Here is a 7,563-nt window from a genome sequence, read left to right on the forward strand (position 1 = left end):
ACGGTAGATAACGAACTTTTGCGTGTTAACCATATGGAAAAATACTCTCCTCTTTGCATACCATCATTTCCAAAAATCTCGAATCATTTATAAGATATAAGAATTCTTGTGGACATTTCACTCTGGCCTTGTCACTCGCACCTGCAATCGATAGTGAGTGTGCTATATTAGATCAATTTTCTTGAAATTGGCGACACATTGAAACGTACACCCGAGTCTACAGAAAAATTCAACATGTTAGCTAAATTTAATACATCGCAACATATTGTGTAGGCATTCCCTCGTCAGGCCACAAGTGGCCCATCAGGACCATCCGACCGCCGTGTCACCTAAGGTGAGGATGTGGATAAGGAGGGCGAGTGGTCAGCACACCGCCTTCCCGGTCGTTACGATGGTTTTCTTTGACCGGAGCCGCTACTATTCGCTCGGTTAAGTAGCTCCTCAATTGGCATCACGAGTCTGAGTGCACCCCGAAAAATGGCAACAGCGCATGATGGCCCGGATGGTCACCCATCGAAGTGCCGGCTACGCCCGACAGCTCTTAACTTCGGTGATCTGACGGGAACCGGTGTAGCCACTGCGGCAAGGCCGTTGCCTCAACGTTTTATATAACACGCATCAAACACAAATTTATAGCGACCCCTTTTCTACATTGTAAACTTCATCAAATTTTGTGCAGTATCTTACTTTACACGCGAATATCACAGTAACTTTGACCTTAAACTAAATGATACGCACACCATCTTGAAGGTGACATATAAAGCTATAAGTTACGCAAAAATGAAACTTTTTCCGAATTTTTTATGCAAAATGGTTTGAGAAAGACTGCAGGGAGTTTGCCTCGATTCTGTGATCGCCGACCGGCCAAGAGAAACCATAGCAGTCAATAATGAATATACGCCTAACATAGTGGACGATATCCTAAAAAAGAAAACTGCAAGAACTACCACGCTCAACATCTCATGCACTGAAATTAACCCAACAAAACGTTTTTCTATTCCTTTCATAGAACCCATTTCCTATCAGATTCAGCGCATGCTTCGCAACAACTACAATGTTGCCTTCTCTACTAATAATAATCTAAATAGAAACTTCATTCATAATTTGAAATCCATTCGCTCCCCTACAGAAAGTTCAGGCGATTATAAGATCATCTGCGATACCTGCTCCTCCTATTATATAGGGCAAACCGGACGTGCTTTCACCATCAGATATAAAGAACATCTTTTGAGAAAGAACGGCATCAATCCCCTAAGTTCATCCTTTGCCGATCATCTCTTAATTACTGGACACGTGCCTAAAGCCATAGGCGATAACAATATTCTGCATACCGAAAAGAAGGGGCATAGGTTAGATGTGTTAGAGCAATTGGAGATTTGCAAACATCTCACTCGTCATGATGGCCTCATTCTCAACGAACAGCTGCAGCTGCGAAATAAAAACTTTTTTGACTGTATAAAGCCATTGCTTGATCATTGATTCAGATTTCCTCATGCAGTTTACCGAAATGTTGTTTTCCTGTCCCATCTTTGCTGTTTTCTTGTATGTCATAACTAACGTTTTTACGTTACAAAATGTGTCTCTATTTAAGGCAGATAAATATGTAACTTCATCCTGTTATTATTAATGCTTATGTTACGCCTGAATCAGCTGCATCACAATTTCATGTGTCTAATTTTGAATGTACAGTAGCCTAGTTGTTTCTGCGGCTACTAGATGGCGCTCGTAGCAACACCATGTTTACTTGCCCATACTTTCTAAAGTGGGCACCTCAGTCTTGTTGCAACCCTTGTTCACAGTACGAGCAGCCCTTAGCGGCTCGCCATCTCACAAGAGTTCATGACGTCGCCTTTCCGGCTTAGATCTTTTTTAATATGTGACTTGTAAGTACTGCATCTTTTCGAGTCAGTACAAATTTTAATTTTATTAATGTACTACATACCTAATGTTTTAGTACAGTTAGTCTAATTCTGAAGACGACGCTCATAGTAGCGTCGAAACCAGGTCAATTTTGACTTAATATTTGCGACCGAGGGCTTATTTGTTACAACATAGCACCAATACAGTTTGAATAAAGAGTTTAATCTTGTCTATCTTTGCCGCACATGTTGCTGAAGGGAAACACTCTGCACAAAACATTGAAAACAACCTAAAGGCAGCCAGCCGCTGTGGCCGAGCGGTTCTAGGTGCTTCAGTCCGGAACCACGCTGCTGCTACGGTCGCTGATTCGAATCTTGCCTCGGGCACGGATGCATGTGATGTCTCAGGTCAGTTACGTTTAAGTAGTTCTAAGTCTAGTGGATTGATGATCTCAGATGTTAAGTCCCATAGTACTTAGAGCCACCTGAATCATTTGAACCTAAAGGTCCTTCACCGTGCAGACCAGAGCAATATTGCGAACATATTTAGAAATTAAAAGACATCATCTCACAATACCCACAACGAACAGACTGAACTAGCTAACAATGCACCTCTAAAAAAAAACTTTCAAAAGCTGCTCTCTCATAGGACAGAAAAATAAATTCCAGCATTTGCTAACACAAATACTGCTTGTGGGGCAGTCAGTTAACTGATGCGCATTTTTTTAAGTTGTCATATTTTAGCTAAGTAATCAAGTAATATCCCGCACATCGAAAAACCGGAACACCTATGTGCAGCCAAATTTGTTTGAAGTATGATGGCAGAACTGGTTTGTTTCTAAAAGCAGACAATATGAGCCATGGCGTCATCTGTGAATTCACTATAACCATGAAAAATGTACATTATGAACAGAAAATTGTCTACAGAACAGTGAGTAGATTGTTTGCAGATTCCGTGGAAATTTGCTCAACATTATGAAGCTGTAAGGCTACCTTTCGTCGAAAAGTTCCCGCGTATACAGCCACCATACAAGAAAGCTCTCTACAAATTAAACTGTAAGTTCAAGATCGCAGAGTCAGTAGCTGACTTACTTAACACTCAGTGGTCGCCAAAAGTCTGTAATTACTCAAGAAAAACTGCAAATAGTTAGCCAGGCTTTTTTTCAGTCACCCATGAAAATCGCAGGAAGAACTTCTAAGGAACAACAATTTTCCAACAGAAGCTTCAGGAAACTGTTAAAAACATTACATCTGAAGTATTTTTAGAGTACTTTACTTCACGCTCTGAGCGTGGATGATCTTGGTCGAAGTGGTGAACTCTGTGTGGTAGGGCCTATGTCATCTGCAGCGAAAGTGATCCAACTTACACAAAACAATCCTGTATTCAGAAAAGCAAGTTTTAAGTCAACTAGAAAAGTTAATAAACGTAACTGCACGTACCGATCTCTTCTGAAAACCGGGATTTGTAATAAGAGGGAGTCGTGTGTTCCTGAGTTACTGTTTGGGCTAGTGTATGCAACAAAGGATTGACAGACCCCATTTTTTCAAAGGGACCGTCACTGGTGAAATGTTAAGGACAGTTATAATTTAATCACACAAAATCGCTTACTTGAAGCTGTATGAACGTTGTCATTTGGCAAAAGACACCGCAGTCTGTCCATTTTTGAATGACGATTTTCGAGATTTGGTAGGAAGACGCGGTAAAATTGATTGGACTCCAAGATCACCGCATTCACACTTTATGATTTTGCGATGTGGGGGATACCGAAAAACAATTTTTTCGCTACAGAATCATTAAATGTAAAGCATGTAAGGGATTTGACTGCACGAGAATTTGAGAACAGTTTTGGTAATCATGGGAATTTATATGACAAGATACGTAAACAATTGCTTAAACTGTGTGTCAAATGTGTGGATAACATTCGAAGACACTCTGACCAATTTCAGTAGGACAAATTACTTTGCATAAACCATATCGATTTTAATGGTATGTCTTGCAAGTCATCTTTTCATCTTTGACCCCTAATGTAGACAATATATACCGTTGCTCTGTAGCGTTTCCGCAAGATACCGGTACCTATAGAACACGAGAAGTTGATGCAAAATCAGACTGTTCGATGTAAAAGTGCTCATGATGGACCACCTATTACTCTGTGACTTCAAGATTATGTTTATAACACTGTGATAGGTTTATAATGATAATATTGCGTGTTATATAGAAAGTAAAAAGGTAAGTAAATAAGTACAAGACTTGAAAGCAATTAGAATATGTTCACTGTAAGTAGTTGTGGTATACAAGTAATATGCAATTCCCATCTGTTGTCTATCTTCATTACCTTTCTGAATATTTTAACTATAGTGTACCGTGGCACACAAATCACCTAAAATTAAGTTAGGAGTGCGTCCTGTAATGACGCTATCTGATGAGGAACAAAATTTCTAAACTGGTAATGGCAAGGAATGAGAAAACGTTTTAAACAAGAAGTCTTTAAAATACTGCTTTATAGGTTACTCTTCGCACAGTGGTGAGGCCAGTTCCCATCGTATCACTGAAGTCAAGTGGCGTCTGGCACGGCTAGCACTTGGATGGATGATTGTCTGGGTCTCCCAACTGCTGTTGGCAAGTAAGGGTACATTCAGCCCTTTCAAAGCCAGTTGAAAAGCTACTTGACGGAGAAGGAGTGCCTCCAGTCCTGAAAACTAACAACAGCTGGGAGAGTTGTGTGCTGATCACATGCCCCTCAGTATCCATCTCAAGTGATGTCTTTTGGCTAAGGATGGCATGGCGGTCGAGCGGTACCATTGGGCTGTCCGAGGCTTGTTCAGACAGAGTTTACTATAACTTTGTTACTAAACTTATACATAAAGTTTTAAATTAATTTTGTAAACATTTATCATAACTGTCAGAATTCTTTTTAAGCTTAAACATTTTATGGTGAGCATCACTTCTACAGGTGTTGTGACTGTCGATTTCAGAATACTGAAATTGTTTGTAATTGCAGATGTGGGATAGCCGTGCCAGCATCTAATGACAGTGACAAGTAACAGTTATGACGTCCAAATTTGAGCGTCCTACTGCAGCACCATGTGGAAAAATATTCTACTCATTTCTTAACTGCTTATAGCCCATGTTTCACTTCCATATAAGACAAGAGTCCAGACAAACATCTTCAGATAAGAGTTCCTAACATTTAAATTTACGATTTTCAATCTAAAAATTTTATTTTATTTTTAAATGTCTCGGAGAGTTTCGGTCCCAAAGGCCGTTTTCTAGTAGCAATATTTCTGTCGCTGTGAGAGTACACCGACAAACTCAATACTGAATTTTCTCTTTTTGAGAAAGGCTTTTCTTCCTATTGCCAATCTGCATGTTATATACACCCTACACTGGCCATTAACCTGTATTAGCGAAAATAAAACATTAGAAAGAAAACATCAAGAATGAAATTTCGGAGAGAATAGGAAATTGTTAGAAATTTTATTACTGTATATCTGACGTTATTAGAAATTGGAAAATACCTGCTGAAGCAAAGATCTTGATGTACAGGTCATTCTGTCCACCAATTTTGACCTATAGATCAGAATGTAGGACTCGGCCGAAGAAAGGTCTGAACAGAACACAAGCAACAGAGAGGGATCTTGGGTAAGAAGAGAAGAATCAGGATAAGTAATTTAGCAATACGAAACACTGCACAGATCAAGCTCTTAAACCAAAACATAAAGAGTTATAGGCAGTCCCGGATCTACGATATTTCCTTACCGAGGCAAAAATTTGTGGTAAATGTTTACTATTCTCAAAACTGTAACTACGTCTCATGAAAACTATAACAAATTGCCCCAATACTATCACAGGAAAGCTATAACAATTGTACACACTAACGCATGTTACAGCAAAAATGTAAGAATAATTGTAACTTTAAGAATAGTAACTACTGATTCACGTAACAGCGAAAACTGTAGGAAAATGGTCTCCCTGTGAAATGAAATTGTAACAAACTGCTCCAAAACTATAAATAAACAGCCCAGCAATATTTGAATATATTGCCCTCTGTATTGGCTCTCTATCCCTCTGTCGTGTCATTAATTTTGATCTCACATATATACTCTGGACTGAATTTCATATGTTTGCACCTCTGCGTCGTCATTAAATATCACCTCCCAAATGTGGTAACACAACATACAGAAAATACCCAAGTTTTTGTGCCATGCACAACATACAGACACACACACACACACACACACACACACACACACACACACACACACAACCACACCCACTGATAGAGAGTTGTACAAAATCGTAATGGCTACTGTTGGAAATAAAAGAACCGGAGCGTGCATTCTGGACAAGGTGGTTTAATTTTCTGTACGAAGTTTGTTGAATGGGCATGCTTCCAGACATGTGACATTCACTGATTACCAAACTCACTTGAATGATTGATCAGTAATACAATGGATATGGCTCAGTAACTGAAATGAACTAAGATACTGCACAACTGATACCGTGAATTTGAACAAATATGGCAGGGAAGGCAGTGTATAGTTAGATTTTATCGAAACTGCGCATTTCTCTTTTCACTCATTGATTTCGTTAATTGTACTTTGGTATTTCAAGTACGTTGATCCCTCAGGGTGAGCCCTCGCTTGATATCATGTTATCTATAGGGTCTTCTTTGACCCCAAAGTGGTTCTAACAAGTACTGGCGATAAAATGTAAAATATTCACACAAAATAATACTTATTGCGAGACACATACACATTGTTCAAATTACAACTCTACTGTTGCACGCTATAATTAAGTTGCAAACGTGTAAAGAAATTGTCACTTCCCCTCAGGTTATTAGGTAAATCATGTACTCTCGGTTTCTTGATTTATTTCCCTTAATGCAACACATTTCCCTATATGGAGCTGTGCATTTATGAGATAATTGGTCTCCTACTCTGAAGGAATGTATACTTTCTTCACATTCATTTACACACACTTAATCTTCGATCTGCATACCTTCCCGCCACTCTTATTCCCATTTCCAAAAAACTTATTCGTTATCACTATCTCTCTTACGAAGGCCGATCAGCCAGAACATTAAGACCGCACCTTTGGTGCGGATAACATCGCGCGACGTGTAGTGGCGTGGAAGCAGTGAAGCCTAGGTAATTCGCTAGAGGGAGTTGACACCACATCTGCGCACATGCAAGTCACCCAATTCCCGTAAATTACAGGGAGGGGTGGCAATGAGCTCTGACGCCACATTCAGTCACATCCAAGATATGTGAAACATAACGTACCTTTGCGCTCAGCTGTCAGCTACCGGAAACTGAGACTGGATACTGACGTAATTTATACTGATCAGGCAGAACATTATGTACACATATCCAACAGCCTGTATGACCACCTTGGCACGGACAACAGTAGCAGTGCTTGGTGGCATGAAAGTAACGACGCCTTGGTAGGTTGCTGGAGGAAATTGCCGCCGTATCTGCACACACACGTCACCTGATTCCCGTAGATTCCGGGGAGATGGCGATTAGCTCTGCCTCAACGTTCAATCACATCCCTTCGATTTGGTACAGGTCTGGCGAGTTGGGGGAGCCAACACATAAACTGAAATTCACCACTGCATTCTTCGAACCACTTCATCACACTGCTGCCATTATGACACGGCGCATTGTCTTGTTGAAAAATGTTACTACTGTCAGGAGAAAT

At 40.0% G+C, this 7,563-nt stretch overlaps 1 pseudogene; it reads right to left on the reverse strand.

Annotated features, from left to right (window-relative positions):
* Positions 1 to 478: 478 nt before the first annotated feature.
* Positions 479 to 596, reverse strand: LOC124614685 (annotated as a pseudogene).
* Between the last annotated feature and the right edge of the window lie 6,967 nt (positions 597 to 7,563).

Source organism: Schistocerca americana, chromosome 4 (genome assembly GCF_021461395.2).
Source record: "Schistocerca americana isolate TAMUIC-IGC-003095 chromosome 4, iqSchAmer2.1, whole genome shotgun sequence".
Taxonomy (NCBI): domain Eukaryota; kingdom Metazoa; phylum Arthropoda; class Insecta; order Orthoptera; family Acrididae; genus Schistocerca; species Schistocerca americana.